This window comes from Chrysoperla carnea, chromosome 3, assembly GCF_905475395.1.
Source record: "Chrysoperla carnea chromosome 3, inChrCarn1.1, whole genome shotgun sequence".
Lineage (NCBI taxonomy): Eukaryota > Metazoa > Arthropoda > Insecta > Neuroptera > Chrysopidae > Chrysoperla > Chrysoperla carnea.
In genome coordinates, this window is record NC_058339.1 from 49532529 (window position 1) to 49558181 (window position 25653).

Consider the following 25653-nt stretch of genomic DNA (forward strand, 5'->3'; position numbering starts at 1 on the left):
ACTATTAATTTCTTGGTAATCATTTTATTTTATAGCCATTTTTATTACACACATATTTGCAGGACAAAAAAATATTATCTATTTGTGCAGAAGATTTGTCGTACAAGTTAAAGTGGGTAATAAACTCGCTTTTTTGTGGTTTATTATTTTTGTAGCATAGCAACAATTTGTTTAACTATAAAATCGATTTCTTATAGAATTTTCAATTTCTCACTGGTGGATTGTTGGGACCATGTTTACAGCACATACTCTTTCTTATAGCCATGATTAAGCATCACCATAGATTAAAAAAAACGCCTTTCATATAGCAAAAAATAAAATATGGAAACTTCGGGCTTTGGTTATCAACGAAATAATTAGTAAACAAATTACTTTGTTAATTATTAACTCGTATGCCAATAACATTAAATAGTTCTGTAGATTTACACATTATTTGAAAACTTATTTACCACCACATTTATTGAACACTTATCTACCACTAGTAACATGAAGCAGCAAACGTAATATTTATTTTGTTTTAAAATAATTTGTCTGGAGTTTCAAATAATTGCAGGTATTCAATCTTCCAAGATTTATAAGGATTGTTAGACCCTACCTTCGGCTAGGGAATAAAGAAAAATAGTATACAACCACTCACGGCCAGAATGTTGGATTTCTTGCCCTCTATAGGGTGATAAAATACTATTTATAATAAGAATAATTTCTGCAAAATTCTATCAGCGATAACCTACCAATAGGCCAATTTTCGAAAAGAAATTCGACAAAAGTTATCGTTCAAACGTTTACTTCACTTGAAAAGTATTATTGATTAGAAATTTCCGCAAGCATATTGCATATAAATAAATTATTGATTTCCAAGAACAACAAAGTGTTGTTGTCAAAAGTAACCGATGATGCTTTATTGTTATTGTTTCAATGAAAACTACTTTTCATCTTGGAGTTTGTTTTTAAAAACATCAAATCTGTCTATAATAATTATAATATGCTAATTTCTATTAGGTATAATTATATATTTATTATAGTTATGAAAAAAATTTATTTATTATATATGTTTTAATTATAATTTTAATATGGGCATGTAATTATCACGATAGAAACATATTAAGACATTTAGCGGATATTTTTGTCTAGAAGCGAGTATTTTTGTATTTTAAAAATATACAACAAAAAACTCGAATAAAAAAATTATAATTATAAAACTCATAAGCTGATAAAGTGAAGAGTAAAAAAAATGGTTTTTGGTTTACTCGATTGTTGCGAAGAATGGATTTTTTTTTTTTTTTTTTTTTGAGAATATCGTCTAAAAGGCATAAATTTTAGGAGCATGAAAAAAAGGATTTTTTCAAATTCTTAAACAAAAATTCTCTTTTTACTTACGCAAATATAATCTAAAAAGATTCAATCAGTATTTTTTATTACTCGATAAAAAAGAGGAGGCTGAAATCAGAAACGTCTCACGTTTTTAACATAGCATATGTTTTTCTTATCACAATTTTTCTTTGACAGCCACTATTTTTTGAGTCAAAACTATGCTTTTACTATAATTACAGTTTTAGTATAGTTAAATTTTAATTTTTGAAATTGTTTTATCTACGTCCGTGCGATAAGAACTATTTATTCCACTCATTTTGACTGGGAAACGGAAAAATGTTTATTACCGTACGTATTTTCACGCAAATTCTCCATGTTTTTGTCAAAATCTTAATTAGCAGCAAGCTACTATAGTAACATGTTTAATTATTTTCACATTTTAGAAGTGTTAATAAATTTTTGTACGATATACGTGTGATAACGCATTATTAACATACTTGGGTGATTACTCAACTCGAGCTACACGCTCGTGGTGCAATTACGCATGCGTACGTTAACCATGCTCTTATCTTATTTGTATCGAAAGAAATTGTTTTATTCCTAAGGTTGTGGATAGAAGTCCTCATAGGGTGAAAACTAAGCTAAATGTTTAAAAGATATCTATTTCTTACAAAATTCCATAATTCCTACTCATCAACCCACCATAATTATATAAAATACTAGCTGTTACCCGCCCGCATTGCTGGGCAACATCCCCACTTGCACCCCTCCCTCCACATTTCCTTGCGTTGGATAACAGTTTTGTAATGTACACATCATGCTCTTTTATTTGATACCCCACTTAGGTATATTTGTAAATATTCGATATTTCCTTCCCACTTTCTCGCTACACCTTTCTACCCTCCGAAGGTTAAAAAAATTTCTAAATGTAATTTAAAACATTCTGACCAAGTTTTGAACTATTAAAAGCCATAATTGAAAAATATGAATTTTTTATTCATGAACACCCCCGCAACCCCCCTTGTGGGTGGAATTTCGTAAAATCCGTTCTTAGCTGACCTCTACTTGGCAAAAGGAATAGGTATTCCTCCCAAATTTCAAGTCTCTAGGTCTTATAGTTCCAGAGATATCGTGATGAGTGACTATCTATCTATCTATCTATCTATATCTATAGAAAGTCTCCTATATATTTATAGATAATTCTTATAAAAGAAACTATTTTAACCGACACCATTCTTAAAAAAATTAAAATGTGAAATAAAATACATTTACGAGTTTGCTGTTTTAGAATTTTTTTGCATCACGCCTACCTTGAAAAGAAGGAAAAGGGAAAGAAAAATTTCATACAGCTTTGCACACAGTACTCCATTTTAAATTTCAATCCTAAATATTACACCGTAAAGTTAGCTTAAAAATTTTTCAAATATTTTTTTATTGATTGATTGTAAATTGATTTAGTAAAACTGTTTTGATTTTGATATTTTTTGAGGTAGGGCATTTTTGATGATTAGGTATTTATATATATAACATTTGTAAAATTGATGAATCATGCAATTTAAATTACATATGTAATAACTATAGATATAATTGTTCTATAGTTACGTCATTTGTGTTGAAATGAAAATACATTGAAAATATATGAATTTATTATAATTATTGTGATCTAATGTAGAAATATTGTGCGATTATTCAAAAATTTCATTGATATTAAAACAATGAAAGTGGTAACGATGCATGTGACTTTGATAACTATTTGATTCCAGATTGTTTATTAAGTCATTACTCCACTATTTGACCAGCAAGCATAATCCTCTTCTAGAAATGTAAAATACTAACTTTGATCATTTTATTTTTTCATTTCCATATAAAGAATTTTCCGGACTATGTACGGACTATGGGCGTGATTAATGGCCAGTGTTTTATCTATTGCCTTTAGATTATTTTAGATGAAGATAGATAAAATCTACGGTTTATTATAAGTTGATCAAGAAGAGAGAGTCAATCACATCGTGGAATCTACAAAAACGGTTTGTCTGAATTTTCATATATTATTTAGCAATAATCCGCCAGCAATCTATATCTAGCAATCTGGACGATCTCACTTACTCCCCCCCCCCCCCTATGCCTAACACTCGAAATATATGTTGGTTTTTATTATGAAAACAAATTATTTTGCTTTCTTCATAAATTATAGCCTATATGATATTCTAATTTATGATCTATAATATTATTGTAAAATTTCATTAAAATCCATTCAGAAGTTTTCAAAACCGTTAAGCAAAGCTGTTGGGCAACTGCTTGATCTTAAAAGGCTTAGATCTCCCTAAAATTAAATATAATTTAAATCAAAAGTGCTAAGGAGTATTAATATCAACTTCGATGGAAATCACCCCCGCAATAAATTTCTACCCTTTTTAACCCCGTTAGGCAATGAATTTCAACAAAATACGAAACATTTCTTCCATCAATTTTGTAATAAAATGTACATACAAAATTTTATGTTGTTTGGACCAAGGAATCACGTTGTACCATACAAATTTTCTCCCATTTTTCACCATGTTAGGGGTAAAATTTCGAAAAATCCTTTCTAATCGGATGCTTACGTCATACAAAAAACAAACCGTCCAAGTTTCAGGTCTCTCGTTCTATCTTCGTTGATCCGTCAGTCAATCATTCAGGACAAAGCATTTTATATGTATAGAATATAAGATCTTTAAACCTGTCTGCATAATAAATTAATTTAAAACAAAATTTATATGAACTTATAGTTAGGAAACACATACATAAAATAATATTGTGAATTTCTCAAACATCCTGTACATGATTTTAAAAATAAAAACATTTAGGTGACATAAACTGATGTCTCCAAAATGATCAATATACCTAAACAATAAAATTTAAATACAGGTCAATGTTAAAACGTTATAAACTTGATGAATTAAATTTGTTTTATTTTTGAATCATGAATAATTTAATTAAAACGTGACAATAATTAATATTAAGTTATTTTACACACATTTGATTATAAATACATTGTACCTACTGCATCTATAATAACTTTAAAAGGTGTATCTATCTGACTCTGGACATGGTGAAGTGATTTTAGTTACCTTGAAATAAATAACAATTTATGTATGGTATTAATTTTAAAATTTAATGTTTTGTTTATATACAAAGGTGTACAAAAACATTCCAAACTTGTGATGAAATAGAATGGTATCAAAAAATGTTTTGATATATTTCCTAATCACTGCAAAATTTTCGCACTGCTTTTTATACAATGTATATTTGTAATATATATCAAGGTATACTAAGTTTAGTCTCAAGTTTGTAACGCTTAAAAATATTGATGCTACGAACAAAATTTTGCTATAGGTGTTTATAAAATTACTTTATTAGTCCATTTCCGGTTGTCTGTCTGTCTGCCCGTCTGTCATCAAAATAACTCGAAAACGAAAAAAGACATTATGTTGAAATTTTTATGAGTGCTTAGGACGCTTGGATCCGTTGGACCCATCTTGTAAACCGTTAGGGATAGAACAAAAGTTTAAATGTAAAAAATGTTTCTTATAAAAAAATAACCAACTTTTGTTTGAAATATTTTTTCGTAAACATCACTGTCTACCCGCAAGGGCGCAAATTGTATATCAGTTATGTATGTATGACATGTATGTATGTGTATTTAACACTGTCAATACAAAGTATTTCAACAATTAACTCAGCTACTTGTTTGTTTTCACTTGTTAATTTTCACTTAAAATTTCAAAAGAATGTGACTGTCAAAATTTTATTTTATTTTTAAAGTCAATAATTTGAGTCTCACGCTAGCACTGTTGATAGCACTTCAAAATTTGTCTTTATAAGAAATAAAATGAATTTATCGATATCGCACATATTTTCCTGATTTACAATTGCAAGCAAGAAACCATAGGAATCGAGAAAGTCAAAATACACTAGGAAATTTTGTTGGAAATCTGTAGATTCGCATCAGCAGCCAAAACCAAAGAAGAGAAATAAAAATCGATGCTGAATTTTTACGTCAAATAACATTTATACTTTATTATTAGGCAATATTTAAAATTCAAGCAGATTCCATAGTAGAGATAACACGCGGGTAAATCTTTGCCTCATCTTCTCTGTACGTTATGGCTCTATGTATTTCGTTGTCTAGCGCAAGTCTTTTAGTCTCACTTTAACTATCACAGCCAGGACTATCTTAAACCATGCAGACACCCCTGACTACAGAAATAATCAGGATATAAAATCAAAAATTTAAATAAAATCAAAGTAAATACGGTTTCGAAAACTGAACCCAACTTGATTTTAATGGTTTCTAGCATGTTTTCAAAGCGTAAAAAGCATTTATAACGTTCTCAACGTCTAACTTTTAAAAGAGATCATTTTATATGTGTATAGTTGACAAATTGGTATCTTAGTAGAGTCTCGATAATTAATTATCAGAGGTGTTCCCATTCCTGGATTTTTTCCGATTTCTGGGATTGTATGGAAAAATGTATTATAAATAAAATTAAACAATGCCAAAACAAGATTAGAATGTATGTATTTTAACGAGACTGTACACACAACATTAAACACGTGCTATTGCTAAAGAATTCCGGTGTTGGAAAAGAATTTCGATTACTGGATGTTTCCAATTATCGAGTGTTCTGACGACCGAGACTTACTACTATTCCTCCATTTATAATTAACGCCAGGACTTGGTCTAAGAGCGCATACCAAAGCTCGACATTATATTAATTAGCCAATTTAGTAAAATTAATTCAAGACTGTTTCAATCTTGATTTTGAAGCTTGTCCTAATCCATAATAGAATTTTCTCCCAGAATTTAACCAATACTGGCTCGATTATTTCCTATGGGTTCAATGAATTGCTCAAAGCACTGAGCATAATTTTACAACACTTTGTAGATATAATAGATTTAGATTGTAGGTAGTTAGATATTTAATGTGACGTCACTTAAAAATGTTGATTGTTATAAATTACTGGTATGTAAAAATTGTTAACTTTGAAACATAACAACAACAATAATTATATTGTTACATATGTAAATTTAAAAGTTTATTAATAAATTGTAAATGAATAAAATTAATTAATAAATAATTTATTAATGTAAATAATGAATAGTAAATATGAATTATTAATAGAATAGTTATACATTAAATTTTGTGTGTGATATTAACCTAACAGTAAGTTTTTATACGTTCATTGATGTCTCCAATGTATAAATGTTTCATTCAGAAACGATGGTAAGAGAAGTGTGCGAGAACTTTTCATCGAACTCATGAAAATTTTATTGATTTCTTCCTTTTTATGCTTTTCAATTATATATCTTCCTCAGAATAAAAAATTACTGTATTAATAATTTAAGTATTTATGGCTTTAGATATTTTTGGACAAAAATTAGTTTTTTAGTAATATTTTTAACTTTTTCCTGCTTCTCAATTCTGTTCTCATACATTCAAATTATTCTCAAAAGTAAGCAAATGTAGATTCTAAAATCTGTATCCGCCGTAAATTTTTTTCCTGTGGAATATTTTGTTTTGGAATGATTTTTTAGTAACAGAAAATTTTTTTTGATTTCCGTTTTCTTCAAAAGTAGTGTTGGTAACCGTTTTTTATAATTAACACTCATAAAATTTGTTAAAATTTATTTAAACAATTTTTTGTATCTATGCTGTGTCTGTTTTTTTTTTTGCATTATCTTAATTAGGCATACATTAAGACATAATAAAAATATTTTATGTTTGCTTAAAATTTCACTATTACGTAATGCCATAATTATGGACTAAACTACGTATTTCAGTTTGTTGTAAATCTTTAAATTAAGTTTAGTATTTTTGTTTTAGTGATTTCTGTTAATTATCGGTAAGTGAACAATTCATATATTAAATACTTAAAAAACACTAATTCTAATTATGTACTTTGTGTAGCATTTCCAAATCAGGTGGGCTTTAAATACCTCCGGTATCTAAGTGCTTTTACTTGATAAAAAAAATTGCACTGCAATGAAAATTGTATCTGTACAAGTACCGTACGAGTACCGTACTGAAAAACCGCCCAAGTAAACTTTTAAACCTTAATATCCATTTAGTCAGTAAGATATTTGTACACTAATACCTCGGTTTAGTTCAAGGTACTAATATCAAGATACTATAGTATGAAATAAAGGATAAGTTCATATTTAATATTTAGCTTTTACCCGCGGCTTTTCCTGCGTTTTTGACCTTAAATAACTGGCAAATATCATTAAAAAGTAAATAAAATAATATGAAACAAATAGGATGAAGACTTCCTACAAAAAAATTAATTTGTTTAGCAAAATATAAACTATTGCTTAAAAAAATGGATATAAAGAGAAAATAGGATTAAAACTAACCGCCAAACAAAAAATTTTTTTTGAATAAATTAAAAATGATTACCTATTTCTTCTTTTCAATGAATATGCAATGATCAAAAGTACACTTCTTCGATTGTTTTACACAGATGAAAGTTCATGTATCAAATGATTTAATTCTAAATGTAAGAAGTATTTCTGATAACCATGATTGAACAGATGTCTATAAAGTGTATCTCCTTCACCCTGTTTTATATGAAATGTCAAAACAATAAATATAATTTTGTATTTTTTTTAAAAATATTTTTATAAATTATAGCTCCTGTGTTGTTATTCTTATGTATGAGCTATATTATTGTCAAGTTTCATTCAAATCCATTCAGTAGTTTTTGCGTGAAAGCGTAGGTTAGGTTAGGTTACATTGGCATCCCACGAAGGACCCACTTAGGCTATAAAGCCCATTGTGATACCATATATGTGTTTTACCACCATTCCGCTGATAATTTCATTTATCAGCTCCTCAATTTCAGAGGCTGAGTGAATCGAACCTGCTACTCTAAGCATAAAACGGACGGAATTGGTTAAGCCTTGAACAACTGAGCTAATAGGGCGTAAAAGCGTAACAAACAAACGAACAAACCACCATACTTTCATATTTATAATATATAGAGATGGATAAGCCCATTTTTCTCTGCGGTCTTATTAGACAATATTATTTAGATATAATTTATAACATGATGAAATAAAATTATTCTTTGAATGCATCAAATAAATGACACTTCTAGGGTCAACATTCAAAACACTGCAGACTCTCATAATAATAATAATAACAATAATACCTACTTATAATGATTATTCTACAATAAATGCGACATGTGATCTGTAATAATAGGATCTCATTTAAAAATTCTAATTTTGATTTGGTGTAATGTAATGTAATATGAAAACGCGTATCGTAATCAACACAGGATGTCACTAATTTGTAATGTAAAAACGTGGTTACTTTAATTTAGAGGGACATACATAAACAATATTAAATATACTTTTTATAGATTATAAAGTACTTCAAATTTTAATGATATAGTCGTGCGAAGTTTTGGAGGACAAAATCAATCACCGCAACACTATATATGTACACATAATAATACAGTGTGCCCATTTATCAAGTGTTCGTGAGGATAATTTTTTCTTACATTATAGCTCTAAAAATAATATTTTTGATCCACTTAGTTTGTCTATACGATTCTTGTTAAAAAAAAATCGAAATCTTTAATCTCTTTAGTGAGGGAGAAAACAAAAAAACATGAACTGTTTACATAAAAGGCCGCGAAGGAAGTCAGGATAGGTGTCAGTATCAAAAGGCAGCCCGAAAGACTAAAAACCGAGAAAAAACATGATTTATGATAAAAGAAGAGGGAACAGTGACTCGATTGATTATCACAAAAGGATTTTTTTTCGATAGGAAAACTTTTCAAAGTGCTAGAACCAGCCGATACATTGTTCTGCATTATTAACTGCAATGCATATCGAATTTCATCTATTTTGCACTAAAGATAATCGCTGGAAATGCCAAAATTAGCGGTATACAAACATACAGGTATATTCAATTACAGATTCTGGGAAAATATAACTAGGAAAGAAAAGATCGACCAGATGTTACAGTTGAAACAGAGGAGTTGTTTCAAATGTATCGCCTAGTCCTGGACTATTTTCAACGGTTCTGAGCATGCTTTAGTGTCTTGGTGAATGTAACTTTTATTGCCTTTGGAACGTTTTTTACGCGGTAGTAATGAAATTCTGTCTTCAAGCAGGAGTCACCTGCCAGTGAATCATAAAAAAACCTGCTTTATCAGAAAAATTTTTTGGTAAAAAAGCAGGCTCTTTCGACTAGTCATTGATACAAACCAGTGACCCTGAGAGCTTTATAATTTTGCCGCTAAAAGACGTTCGTCACATTTTTTAATACCGCTGTACTGTTTACATATAATTATAGGTCATAAAGTGGTGTTTCTTTTCCCAAAAACACCAGTGATCACACTGTATATTAAAGGTACTTTATTTTACTGACTAAAAATAAAACAGAACAATTTCAACTGATTTAAAATTCATCGGATATGTTTAAATGTATAATGTGTGTAGTGTTGTGTGTAATTTATCTCAAGTGTTTTATTCCTTTGCATTATTATTACATACGTATTTTTTCTATGTCATATTAATCATATAATTATTAAATTTGTGTTAGTTTTTTTTTTTTACTTTGAAGTACTTTAACATAGGAAGTTAATGAAAATTAATGACCTGCTGTTTCAAGGTCATGTTTTTATATTTTCATTAACGTTAACAATCTTATAATATACGTATTGCTATATATCTACACATTTTTTTGCAAAGGTTTTGCAAAAACAATTAAAACGCGATGAAAATGGTTATATAAAAAGTCTTACACAAATTTATATTTATTTCTTCTTAAATCATCAATTTTTTAACAATTATAAATTACTAGCCATTATACACGGCTAACAAAAACAAATTTTTCAAACATGTAGCGCTCTAATGCCTTAGGCGTAAATTAATATTTTTTAATTCATGAAGAAAAAAGCTATAGTCATGATAAGTTTGCACATATGTGAGGCTTGGACGCGAAAGGGAAGATTGCAAAATCCTTTTCACTGATAAGATAATGATTGTAGACAAGTTCGGAATTTATTTATTTTTTTTCGAATTCTCTATTTCATAAACAAATATTCGTTTCAAAATATTTATATTCCAAAAATCATCTCCAAAAATAACTTTTATTTTTTTTCCAACTTCTGTTATAACGGAACTATTTGTTTTAACATGGTTTGATTTATAAGGAAATTTTTTTTTCGAAGGCTTGCTGTTGGTAGTAGTTTTATAGCTTTAAGCGTTCCAAAACAAATTAACTTATTTTGTGAATTGCCAATGTTTTCGTCGATAATGATGAACTAGTATTTGTAAATCATGAACATCAGCTAGTAATTTTCATAACTAGATAATATAATAGCTAATAATTTTAATCACAAATGGGATGATTCATTCAAATTCTTTTTGTAATAAATCATGTAAATTGAAAAATTTATTTAATAGCAAAAAAAAAAAAATTAACAAGTTCCATTATTCATTCCGTGTAGATGATAATTTTTATTTATAATTAGCCCCAATAAGTCAAACATCGTAACAATTTATTACCTTTAATGATTTCTTGCCAGTTTTTTTATCCACTCGGTGACATGTCTTTTAAAGAGTCACGTTACTGTAAATATTTCCAATTTACAGTTCATAATTTTTTATTAGTAATTTTTAAAACGTTTTATACAAATACCTTGAGGAGTTGGTAATAGTATACAGGATAAAATTTGAAGTTAAGAGACTAACTGATCACTTCTTCAATCACTTAAGTTTAATCGAAATTTTGAGGAGAAAAGCTTTTTATTCTCTCTGGAACTGGAACATTTTTATTATATTTCAAAATGGTTAAAAATTTATAATTCATTGAATTTAAAATTGCATTATTTAAAATATTGAATTCCCTTCAAATGGGCTGAAATTGTAGTATGTTGTAGTTCACCCAGAAAAAAATTATCAAAGTTTGGAGAAGTCATATTTAGTGTATTAGTCGAGAGAAGAAAAAATATAGGAATATTATTATTTAATTTTAAGATTGAGATCCATCCAAATAAAACTTTACAATATGAGGTTTGTAAAAATATCGTTCAATTTTATTTAAATTAGATGCACATTTTCATGTTTTAGCTCTCCATTTTATGGTACCCACCTAATTAGACCTTTACAATTAGAATAGATATCTATCAATATATTCCCTTCTTCGATTAATATTACGCCCTATTTCCATAAGATATTTATTGCCTATTTTGAAATTTTGGTCCTATAATATCTTTTTTGGCATCAATTCACAGTTTTTGATTTTGAAGACTATTCTTCAGAAAGCCAAAGACTAACAAAATAATGAAATTTCCTCCACTTCACCACGACTTCATTTTCCTTAAGCTGATATTGCAAGTATAAAAAGGAAGTAGTATTGAAAACCTTTTCTAGCCGTATTTGATACCGATATAATAAATTCATGATTTCCTTAGAATGTCAACGACATAAAAGAATATCTCAGAAAGGCTTGAAATACCAAAACAAACATACAATAATACATCGCTTAACATATAAACTATGAAATTTTAATTGTGCCAACAAGTATTTGAAGGGAATCAACTTTTACTGTAACTAGTGAAAAAAATTATTAATCTTACATTTTTTTTAATTAATAATAAAATTTATGGTAAATCACATCAAGTGCGTATATAATACATTTCAAACCAGAGTGGCGCACAAGTTCACGTATAAAATTATTTGGGTGAAATTAATTGGAATCCTTTATGTCTCTTTTACTTCAATTGAAAGTTCCCGGAACGATTTTAGGTGTCATTTTCTTGACTCTCTGAACATATGTTCTATTAGATTCTCTGAACGATCTTTTAGAATTTTTATATTTTCATGTACAATATAAAAAACCAAAAACTATTACTTGGAACTAAAACTCGCTAACATTACGATTTTATACGAGACTGTTATAAACCTTAAGTTTCTTGCAGGGTTCGTTGATAAATATCAAGCGATAATTATCAATTAATAATTATACGATTAAAAATTAAATTAATCGATCAAATTTAGAAATTATGAAATTATTATCAACAATAATAATAGTATAAAAAATATCCTGGGACAAACACCTTTTGTGACTAGGAGAACGTACAATATACAATATTTTATTGAATTGTGATTGGATGTAGTTATTTACTCCTTATTAATATTAAATTAATTTATTTTGTTAATTATGTCGCAAACTTGGCGTCAGATACAAAATTGGTAAATAACTTTTTCTTTCGTCTTAATGAGCTTATTCTGTAGGCCAACGATCTGCAGCCAATAACAGAATACCTTGTATAAAATCCATCTTTAATAAATAATTCACGGATACTCCTTTTAAATTCTCAAGCTTAATTATTTTTTCTGTTATTGATGATACTTTTATTAATAATAAACATAAACAACGTTTTAACTTAATCAATCAATTATCTTTTAAAGAACCTTGTTTCGAAAATTATTGCAATCAAATTAATATTGTGGATAATTTTCAATTTTGATAAAATTTTGGCTTCGCTATTAATTAATTTATTTCTTTAAGTTCACTTTTGTGTTTTGTCGTTTAAATCATTATTTATGCCATGACGTTTCAAACATAATCTAGAATGTTGAGGAAGTACATTTTAGAAAGCTCACGTAGGAACTTTTGATATAACAATGTTCTGTGTGATATATAATTACTGTTATTTTAAGTCAGAATAATGTTTGTTTATACGTCAGCATGGCAATAAGTTGAAGGATATGTCTTCAGGACAATCAGAAGGGTTATTTAAAAGCACCCACTAAGGTGTGAATAATGGTATCTATATTATAGTATTATACCATGAACAGTTCCAACAAAAAGAGGACTTAGAGAATGGCGATATCGGGTACTGAGTTATGGGAATACTCAGGTTACATGTAATAGATTCAATAAAAATAAAATATTACAAGAAAAACAAGGAAACAGTACGATGCAAAGGCGAATCAGAATAACTCGTTTAATAAAGGACCTTAGTTTCAAAGTAAGATGTCTTTAAATGATGACCTTGAATTTGACCTCAAGTCAACTGATCAGTTGCATAAAATCTTCGATTCCATAAAGACAAATACTTCTTATATTATGTCTACCCATTAATAGTTCTGCTTAAGTATTCAATTTATTATCAGAATTATGTTATACTATACTTTATACATAAATACCTTGAAAATCTTTTAATCGTTTTTACATGAACTTCACCTTCTCACGTGCAAATAGTAGATAATTATAAAAATATCTTCGTTCAAAAACAATTTTCTGTTGAAATTTATCTAAATTTATTTTTCTATTAAGTACATTTAAAAATGAAATATTATTTGAAGGTAAAATTTAATTTATTATTATGATGTACGGTCTTTATCATTGAACAATTACAATTTTTATATGCATGCAAATTTTTATAAATCTTTTTATTTAAATATGAAAAATGTAAATATTTACCTAATGGGGTGTGAACTGCTCTATAAAAAATAAATTTATAATAAAAAATAAATTACCATCTGAAAATACAAGAAGAAGCTAACTATCATCAATAAAACTGGGAGTGAACAATTTCCCACTTATACTATTGTGCTAAATATAAATGAATAAAGTTTTTAAAAGACTGTCTGTCTGTCGTCTTTCGTCTTTCGTCTGTCCGTTTGTCATCACTATTACTAAAAAACGAAAAGAGATATCAAGCTGAAATTTGTATAGCGTGCTGAGGATGTAAAAGTGAGGTCAAGTTCGTAAATGAGCAACATAGGTCAATTGGGTCTTGGGTCCGTAGGGTCCATCTTGTAAACCGTTAGAGATAGAACAAAATCAATAATTTAAAAAATATTCTTTATAGAAAAATAAACAACTATTTATATGGGTATATCAGTTAAATGTGAGTGACATGTATGTATGTGTAATCTGACAGAGTAATCAACACTGTCTATACATGGTATTTCAACAGTTAACTCAGTCAATTGTTTGTTTCCACTTGTTTTAATTAAAATATGACTATTTTTCAATTGTTAACATGTAGTAAGTAAAGTTAATGCAATATTAAAATTATTGAAAAATAACAATTAATAAAAGTTGTTGCATTGGAAATAGTGAAAATAGAAGACGAAATTGCACAAATAAATTTTTAAAATTTAATGTAATGTTAACATATTGACTTATTTAAAGTGAAAAAATAGCAATATTAAATGTAAATCATATATTTAAACCATTGATTTACATGTTTATCCATAAGATTATATTAATAAAGTATTGTGTCTTTACCCTGGAAAGTTTTGAATTCAAACTCATACCGCGAATAGGTAACTTTTAATGGAACACCCGTATTATTAAAAACAGTAATCTATTGTCTTTCATCATATAGTTGCTACAATATGTTTAATACTTAAGTTTGACACCTTTGAAGGTTAACTAATAAAAAATGATTCACTTATCGTAAGTAATATGATTTGAGACAATGTCATGATGTCGTGAGAAAATAGATATTTCATTGCCAATACTACACACTTTTTTTAATATGTCGTGATTTTTTTTTATAATCGTTGAATATAAAATAAAAAATGAAAAGAAGACAAACAATTTCCATTGAATAAAGTTCCGTATTAATTTCAACATAGAGTTCTGGAATAATTGCATTCTATAATTCATTTCCTTTTCAACTGTAAACTTGAAAGGATTGGCTTTTGAATACATTTATACATGTACCTATTTTTCCCTAAAGAGAAGATACTCCAAAATTTTCGATTCTCGTAAATGAATTCGAAACCTACACAATTTAAATCGGAAATGCCTGTCATATCAATTTTCGTATGCTTTACTAATAGTGGTAGTTCTACCAAAAAAATTACTGTTTTCCATCTATCCTGAAAACCATGTGTTAAATAAAAAGAACGTTCAAACAATGGTTCTAAATTAAAGTTCTCTGAGGCAATTTCACACATTTTTGTTTCTGACCGTTTGATTACTTTTTTGTTCGGCTTCATGAACAAATGATTCACGTATATTCTTCAATACTTATCACGTTTTGGCTTGTTAAAGAGTGCATTTTATCTTTTTTTTACGAAAACGTTTGGCGAAATTTTTGGCGCTGTCCACGTTGAATGTAATAATTCCACGATACTGCGATGCGAATGGTTCTATAAATCTACCTGTTCTACATATCATATCTATTTTAAGAGTCTTTGTCATGATGACAACCTCTAAAAGAGACAACTTGTCTACGTACATATGTAGCAATTTTGTGACTTTGTTGACTTTATTTTTTGTTGCAGACATTACCGATTTTTGTTTACATTTAAATAACATGTATTTTTTATCAGAAAAGATATTATATTAACCGCAAAACCATGGAAAAATGACTCAAACTACTAACTTTTTCGTTTTTCTCCTGCAAACCTGGTGTTTGGAATGAAAAATTTAGAGATTTTGTAGTACTTGGTTATTATTGTAACGGCGCTTTCTTTGCATTTCACAATGAAATAACTTTGTTTTTTATTTTTTGTGATTTTCAAGCCTCAAGTTCATAAAAATTAGACCTTCACTTTAAGAGATACAAATCTACCTCTTTACTGTTGTACCAGCTTCAAGCTTTTATTACATTTTCGTCGGTGTGCTGTACGGTAAGAAAATCTGAAATTACGTCAGGTAGAATTATTGCTTGAAACTTGATTTCGGTTAACCCATGTTTTTCGAGCTAGTTGGGCGAAAATTTTTAGGTTGAAAATCCACGCAGTCACTTCAGGTGGTCATGGCACCACTTCTGGAAATTTATATTTGGTCCATGAAATATAGATTTTTGGCGTTTGTTTTTTTATAAAGACTACTGTTTATAGGATGTATAAATTGAATAAGTAATAAATTATCATTTATCAAAAACTGGTTTCCAAAATTTTAAATAATAGAGGCGATGACCTATACGTTAAAACTGACCTAACCAATAATAAAAGACAATATGCATGCTACTAATCTACTGGAAGCTCAAGGGTATATAAATGTATAAAATGTTAATAAATTAATTATTAACAAAACTGGTATTCCCAAAATTTTAGATTTTTAAAACCATTTGGGTACGTTAACACTGATCTAATCATGTTCTGAAACAATAACAATTTAGAGTAGAATCGGAGTCAGTCAACCAGCACAGTTCGAAGTTTGACTATCGAGTATACAGGGATGCCTAATGTACCATTAATGAGATAAGACTTCATTAATTATCAATTATAATATTGAAATTTCTTGGTTAATATTTGTCAAAATGGAATTATTGGAATATTTTCTAACTTGTAGCTAGTATTTGAAAATAAATAATCAATAAAATTTATGAAACCAATATAATATAAATTTTCAATTCGTGACTATCTAAACCTTCACTGATTTTTCAAGCTGTTTGAATAATTTGAAAGATTAAAAACCATCACATAAATAGTAATTATTAAATATTCTTAAATGATGCTTGAAACAATGCATTTCAAATACAACAACTAAAAATTTTGCTTGGATATTAGTAACTTTACGTCAATTGTTAACAAATTTAATCATTTATGTACATTTGTACATTAATTACCTGTATCTGAACAAGCTGTTCATCTAAATGCGACCGTTATGGTCCTCACCATCAACTTCCGAAGCAATGAAAATAACTTTCTATAATTGAATAAAACAATATTAATTTTTTGTATTTAAACAGAGGTATGTGGCTTAAAGGTACTGAGGTCAAAACCCGGCATTTGGAAAGTTTTGGGAAATAATTACATAAAAGTTGTTCTTTCTTTATTTTTCTGCATGGTGCCAAAATCAGATACTCTTTAATATTGTTAATATTGAAGGCCTCTGACGACTTATTATATACCGAAGTTGGTTTCTTTAAAGTTATTAACAAATTTTTATATACTTATATTTTTTCGTAAATAATAAAATGAAAATTCTCAAAATCTGAAAACTAAAAAACTTGAAAATTATAAACAATAAAATAGCATAATTTTAAAGAATACTTTTAGATAAGATAAGTTTTCTTTATCTGTCAATAGATTACAATGCATCATGCAAGTATGTCTATGGAATGTCTTAAAACAATGCACTCTCATACTTTTATACCTAATTATAAAAATCAGAATATACCGTTCGTTTTTAAAATTATTTCATTTGCTCCCTGAAAACACATTAGGTTTTAGATATACCATTTCTAAAGTGTATAGGAAATATATGTAGGAACCCCTCAAAATTTTATCCTGAAATCTATGAAATCGGTATGAAATAGAAAAATATTTCGATATTGAATAGGATATTAAAATGTAACACCAATAGTCAAAATTCTGATGTGCCTTGAATCATTTTGTAGCTTCTCGACATATGTTTTTACTGGACAGCATTTGTATTGAAATCAGTAAATTTTATGAAAATGCAGGTATGTCGAAGCCTGATTGCCAATGTGGATTTATTTTCGATTTAACTAACAAGAAAATTTTTGAACGAAAAATTAAAATTTTTTTATTGTTATTAGTATCTATTCGCATGTTATTGTTGGGTAAGATATTCAGGTTTAAACATAAGGCTCAATTTTGAGGACCTAAATTTTCCAAATACGTAAAGTGTTGTACCTTGAATCTAACAACTTAACGTACTGCTGATGGTAAAATGTTTACATTAACTTTTCATTCATGTCTATTTGATGGGTTTCCGACCATAGGTAAGCGAAGTAAAAGTAGGAAACAAAAGCTTCGTTCACCGCGAATTATTAAATATGTCGACTGAAGCTTCTGCTGCTCAGAGTAGAGGACGCTTGTAAGAGAAATGTGTAGAATTATTACATGTTGATTGTTGAAAAGAACGTTTTCTGGTACAATTGACAGGGGAGGCGCCTTAGGGTATGAACCATGTTACATTAGGATGTTTAGGGTTCAAATATGATTTTTCATGCCTCACACTTTCTTATCTAATAACAAATAGTTTATTAAAATAATAACAAATAGTTTTGTGATATATTAATTACCCTACTATTTTGTCCTCATCTATGATCAAAGGCTGGCTTAAGGTGCTTTTTATATCTAATTACTGAATAATTTTCAAAACATACTGTATATTGTGAAATATTAAAAACTTACAATTACAGTGGAAAATTTTAAATTTGTTCTTGATTAAAAAAGAAGAGATTTTTATAGCTAATAAATAATTTGTAAGTATATTATTACTATGTACACTAACAACAATTATGTTTACTGATACAAATTTAGGTACCCAGGTTTGCACACCACAAACAAGTAAATATTTAGATGGGGTTGCGGCAAAATACATTCATCGACATGGAAATCTTGGAAAAATAAATGAAAGAATTTTTACTTTAATCATTTATGTATAAAAGTATAGTAACCATGCAAAAAAGATTTTGATTTTACGAAAAAACTTCATATTTTTAGGATTTTTTTATTCATATTTTGCTCATTTCTCTTTAACTGTGTACCCATAGCACTTATTTTGTAAACATACTGCAGACTAAACCGTTTGCTGATGGTAATATAATTCAGAAGTATTGTTGTATAGTTGATACTATAATTCACGAGACCCAAAATTGATAACTCAAGATACAGAAAATTTTTAAAAACTTTAAATGTGGAAAATCACCATTTTTACATGAAGGCGAAAAAAATTTGAATTATTTATTATATTGTGAAATATATTATATACAATAGGTACATTAATTGTAAAAGATAAACATACTATGTATAATTTAACTTTTATAAATAAACATTTAAAATTTTTCAATTGATAAATGTGTATGGTAAAGTCGAATGTAGCCTCGAAGGCGCTTGCTGGAGACAGGGACTGGAAGAGAGCTCTTCTGAGTGCCCTATGCTCCCACAGGAACAACACAAAATTATGTCTACAGTAACTATGACAACAAGTGCAAAAAAATGAATTCAGCCTTGCAAGAAATAGCATTAGTCGTTACCTTTTCTACGTATAAAGATGCTATCAGAAATGAAAAATGATTTTTTTTTCCTCCAATCGTCCGGGATTAAACATGTTAACGTGAATAGGAGGTCATTCTGATATTAACGTTTAAAGGAGTTTTTAAATTATTTTCTCATAAAAATTATAATTATATTAGCATACAAATAAACTTTTTGATTATAGATTATTAAAAAGTAATGGAAAATAATTTTAATGAAGAAATAAATAAAAACTATAATAATTATTATTTAATAAATAGTTAATTAATTTACAAAATCAATAATTTTATGTATCAAAAATGATTATTAATGAGGTAATTTTATTACAAAAATTAATGATAATAATTATATCATTATTACATTCATCATTATTATAAATGATATATTTTATATATTTATCATATTTATCGCGTCTTTATAAATATAAATAGCGGAATATTTATTAATTTTTGATTATTTAATTTCTTAATAGTTTTATAAATAAAACTTAAAAATTATTTAACGGAAATATTTATCAAATATATTCGTTATAACTTAGAAATGGTTTTGTAATTTAGATTAATAAGTACAAAAAAAAAACCAAATTATTTAATTGTTTAAATATTTAATTCGAAATATTATTGATTCGAAGCTTAAGGTAGTACCATCGGTAATAGACTTTGCATTCAGAATTTAATGAAACTTGGTATAGTTGTACATTATAATATCATAATTAACCAGTTAAATTTTTAGGGGCCTTCAGAGAACTGAAAATCTGAACGTCCAGTTTTGTGAAATAAAATAAAAACTGTGATTTCCCATAAGGATCAATGTTAAAATATCTTTAAAATATCTTTTTTCAGTTCTCTGAAGGCCCCTAAAAATTTAACTGGTTAATTATGATATAATAATGGACAACTATGCCAAGTTTCATAAATTCTGAATGCAAAGTCTATTACCGATAGTACTACCTTAAGAAATATGCAGTAAAATTAAAAATTTTTAATATAAGTACGTAAATGTTTAGTTTTTTCAAATCAAAGACTACCGTGCTATAAGACTTCGCTTCCCCTACTCTTAAATGTCCTTTTTGATCACAATTTCATGGAATTTAATTTTCCGAATATAAAATATAGCCCATAAAATCGGTTAGGTAGTACCTAGATTCAAAAATGACGAAATTTCATACAATCTTTCATCTCTCTGCCTCTTTTGTCGGAAACTTCGTCGAAACTAGCTGGACCTTGTTTATATAAAAATATAATCTCAAAGAAAATATTTGAAAGTTAAACATATTAATTATTCTCAAACAAACAAGGAATAAATAAAACAAGGCAAGGCGTGGATTTTTTTATGTCTGATAATTTATTAGCTTTCAAACGGAAAATTTTAGAAGGAAGAAAACAATAAAAAAACATGTAAACAAAAAGAGGTAAATTCTATGAATTGTTGACAAAATAATAAAATAAAATATTTTTAATACAAAAAAATTCAAAAAATTTGTGGTTTTTACAGTCGAACATTATAAATACCTAATGTAATTACTTCTAAGGTCGTTCATTTAACTTTATGTTTTTCTTGAAATATCCCCGGTTTTATATGTATACATCGGTCGTAGAATTTTCTATGGATATCCTCATATATTTTTCTTGACACGTGTTGACATTTTTTGCGTGTACCTTATAATTAATATCTACTTATTAAATTACAAAAAATAAAAATAAAATAATTTGAAAATTTATTTCAAATAAAGACAAATTTGTAAAATTTGAAATAATTATTGAGCTCAATCATGCTTAAGGAACACATAAAAAAGTGAGGACTATCACTGTTTACATAAATTTTATAATTATCACAAAATAATTAGTAAAATTTCAAAGCTCGCATGTATGACAATAAAAATGTAATTTTTTTCATTTTTGCCCAATTTTAAAAAAAAAAATGTATGAAGATCCGAGGTGTTTCAAAACAAACAAAAAACCAAATTGGGCTTTCCAATGAATTGATATTTCCAATTGATTTTAAATTTTTGATCGAAGTAAATATCCCTATATATTATAAATGTGAAAGTAAGGATGTTTGTTTGTTTGTGACGTTTTCACGCAAAAACTAGCAAATGGTTTTAAATGAAACTGTATAGCAATATAGCTCATACACCAGAATCACACATGAGCTATAAATTATAAACATATAGATATTTTTAAAATCAATTAAAAAAATTAGATTTAATCTGACTTTAACTATTTTAAGTTTTTACAGAAATCATTAATTTATTGTTCAAAATAACGATCACAGATGGAGCAAAATGATTATCATTTTCAACCATAAATTAAAGATTTCTGTAAAAATTTAAAACGGTTAATTTCAAACAAATCATAGCCACCTTTTCTGTATATATACTCAATCAATTATAACAATTTAACAATTTAAAAAATTTAAAACTGTGCATATCTTTATACTTTTAAGCCCAGTGAAGCGGGCGGGTATCAAGCTAGTAAAATTATAAAATATAATACGAAAAATCAACATTAATCAACAAATAATACAGAATTCTAAGTACATCTAATATTTGTAAAAATAAAAATGTGCTAATTGAAACATTAAAATATCGTGTTTGTTATTGATTTTTTTTTTTTTTTTTTGCTCTATAAGTTATTTGAACACTTTTTATTCTCTATAAATATTAAATTAACCTTGTAGCTATGTTTTGGAAAATATAAAGTATTAAATATAGTAAATATGTACATTTACTAAACGTTTTTAAACATTTTTTAATAAATAATGGCCATGTTTAAAATTATTTAGATAATTTTTTTTTATAAATATAATAAAGTAATAAATTGGAATAATTGGAAAAGACAACCTTAAATAAAATTAGATGTTTAAAAGTTTTTCTGTTTACCAGGTCCTAGAATATCGGAAAATTTGAAACTAGAAGGTTGTTTCGTAACATTAAATGAATATTTTGAAAATATATAGATAAATCACTGGCTTTTGGTATACTAATAGTGAAGGTTCTTCAATTGAATCGAGCCTGTTCACTGCTTTATTTTTAAAATATTCATTTGGCGTTTACCAAGATACCTCCGTTCGTTGATTTTTAAATAAAAATCTGCCCGTCTATTATAGATACTACAGCAAAATGGTATATTGAGGTTTTTACGTTAAATCAAAATTCGAGGAATTTTAATTAAAGGTATTCCAAACGCATCGATCTTCAATTTCTGTAGCGCACCCAATTATATCCGTGAATATCGATTTTACATGAAAAACAAGTGAAGGCAAATAATTGACTGAGTTAACTGTTGAAATACCATGCATAGACAGTGTTAATTACTCTATAACATTACTCATACATACATGTCACACATGCATAGCTGATATTCCCATAAAATACATACTATACAATTTACGCCTAATTTGCGCCCTCACGGGTAAACAGTGATATTTACAAAAAAATGTTTCAAACAAAATGTCTTTTATTTTTTGGTTTACAAGAACGGTTTACAAGATCCAATTGATCTATGCTGCTCATTTACGAACTCGACCTCACTTTTTACGACCTGAGTACGCTAGTAAAACTTTCAGCTTGTTATCTTTTTTCGTTTTTCAGTTATCGTACTCACAGACGGACGGACAACCGGAAATGGATTAATTAGATGATTTTATGAACACCTATACCAAAGTTTTGTGCGTAGCATCAATATTTTTAAGCGTTACAAATTTTGAACTAAACTTAGTATACCTCCTTGCACATTACATATAAGCATGGTATAACAAACTTGAGACTAAACTTAGTATACCATGTATATTACATATATGTATGCTATAATGATGACGTTAAAAATTATTAAGAATAGTATTTCTAACAACTTCCTGTTTGAAGATTGCACTACTAAACCATATTATCTGATTCTACAGATGGTGCAGACTTAAATCAATTTTTACTATGATATATATAATTTAATTAGTGTTTCGATATAAAATCTTTCTTGTAATGTGTTAATATTTTCTAATGTCAATATTGCTAATTATAATAAACGTTTAATTTTCCATACATACATGAACAAATTTTTAAACTGCTAAAAATAGAAAGTATTTTATAAAAATTTTATACTATATATGTAAACAAATGTTCGGATCTGTCTATGTTTTAGTTTAAAATTACCTTACAATGTGTAACTTAAGATGCGGTACATGGTTTCGAATAATGAGGAAAATCTTCAATCTTTTTTTAACTTCTTATTACTTATCGGTTTAAAACAGAACTCTTTTTCAAATAGGCATATCAATTTAGCCAAATCGGTTCAGTGTCCGAACGTGTAAAAGCGCTATTGCCTTTAAACGTTTCACTACTGACCGGGAGGTTCGAATCCGAGCAGCGGCAGTCCGATCAATTATAATTAATAGGACAGTAAATTAATCACACTGTCGTCGCGAAGAAACCGACTCCATCCACACCATAAATTTAATTTTATAACCGGGTGTAGTTTAAAATAAATAAAGATTAAACATAATGATGTTGGTGGCCTCTGTTATAGATTTATGTCTGAAAAACGGAATTAAAACCTTATTATTATTCTTATTATTATTACATCCAGTTACAAATTTAAACGCACATATATTTTAATATCTGGGAGCTCCAAATCTATACGCTCCCACCATGTTCCAAGTTTTAGAAAATAAGGTTTTTTTTAGTTAGGTTAATGGTCTTTTTCTATAATTTTATTCTCAATTTTTTTCTCAAGTTAAACGATGTTAACTTTTTTTTGTAAAATCCAAACATGAGGACTAGATAAAAAAGTGTCCGATCGTCACCGACACTTTTTATAGTTAATTATCTTGAAATGATAATTCTCCGTAGTTCAGCGTAGTCTTGTGGTTACGGTGCTCGCACCTAATACGGGGGGTTTCCATCTATGTCAATAAATTTTTTTAAATTCTACCTTGTTAAATAGCTGGTAACTTTTGATTTCTGTTCATGGATGCCTTTTGGTATAAAATTTAAAAGATATCTTTTATTTTGATTACTATTAACAATAATCAATACAAAATTTCTCTGATCTTTACTGATAAAATTATAAAGATACCTGTCCATAAACTAATTTTATAACAGATGTACTGTACTAGTATAATTTTTAATATACATATTTTATATCTACAATTAATAATAAAATGTTTAATTTTATAACTTGATCGAAAAAAATAGTTTAAGACAACTTTTTTACCATTCCTATATTGTGCTTGTTATTGAATAATACATAATTTATAACGAAAGGAACAGTTCCTACCCTGTGTTCGCGATACCTCTCGTTCTTTTCTCAAAAATATTTGTTAATTTGAATTGTTGAAATATTTATCTAATTTGCGGATAGCCGTTCCAAAAAAGGTCTAAATATTAACGGCTACGTAGGTCTAAATTTGTTCTGAACGATCTGTTTTGGTAGTTTTTATAATATACATAATAGTTAAATCGACATAAAATGTCGCTTCCCTTGATAATGAACAACATAGCTCAAAAGGTGATAAAACTATATTTAACAAAGATTAACCAATTTTATGAATGAAAATATTATAATAAATTTAACAAAAAAAGTTTATCTGAAATATACTCGTATCTTAATTTGTTTATTACAGTTACGCTTCATAAAACAATAAAATATAACAACTATATAATGAAATTGTTCATTACCTAATTATAATTAAAAAAAAAAAATTGTTTTAGATTTTTTTTAAAGAAAGTTTATGCTGTTTTTCAGCAGAATCATTGTATTTGATGACAAATAGTATGGGTTTCTTTATTAGTAAAGCGTTAAAACTTCATTATTGAGATCTGTCCCTATTAGACCATGAATCCTTTTCAAGAAAATTTAATTGCTTTCTGATAATTTTTAATGAAAATATAGATCGAGTAGTACCCATAACTAAAAATTACGAATTTTTAACAATAAAAACACTATGAAAAATATTGTTAAAAAGTCACGATTTTTTTGGCTCCACCGCGTGACCTGTGACGTCAATTTGGGAAGCAGTGACAATAAAACATCCTGGCAACATTTAAATAACCAGTCGTTTCTACTTCATTTTAATGCGTGTAGAGCATGTTGTCACAGGGTAAAATTCTGTTTTCCGGTCTTGACACTCGAATAATTGTGGAAACACTAATTAAAAAACCAAACACCAAATTTTCGGACCCGATTATCGTGTTAATCGAAATTCAGTTTTTCAGTTTTGCAGGTACATTTTCCATTTCGGTTATTAGAATTCTCAGAATATAGTTAAAACGTCAATTTTCATTATTACCTAACGTACATTTATCAATCCTCCAAAGGACAGGTAAAACAATCACAGAATTCTGACTTCATAGGTATATTAGT

At 27.7% G+C, this 25653-nt stretch overlaps 1 protein-coding gene across 2 annotated transcripts in view; it reads left to right on the top strand.

Moving 5' to 3' along the window:
• Positions 1 to 25653, top strand: part of LOC123296671 (proton-coupled amino acid transporter-like protein CG1139) — a 57112-nt gene that overhangs the window by 11925 nt on the left and 19534 nt on the right. Inside the window, exon 1 of one of the 2 annotated variants that reach the window (XM_044878250.1) lies at positions 7184 to 7197. The exons of the other annotated variant lie outside the window; for it this stretch is intronic. The gene's annotated coding sequence lies outside the window, so the exon portion shown is untranslated. Of the gene's footprint in view, positions 1 to 7183; positions 7198 to 25653 lie in introns of those variants that run through there. 2 annotated transcript variants of the gene reach the window in all.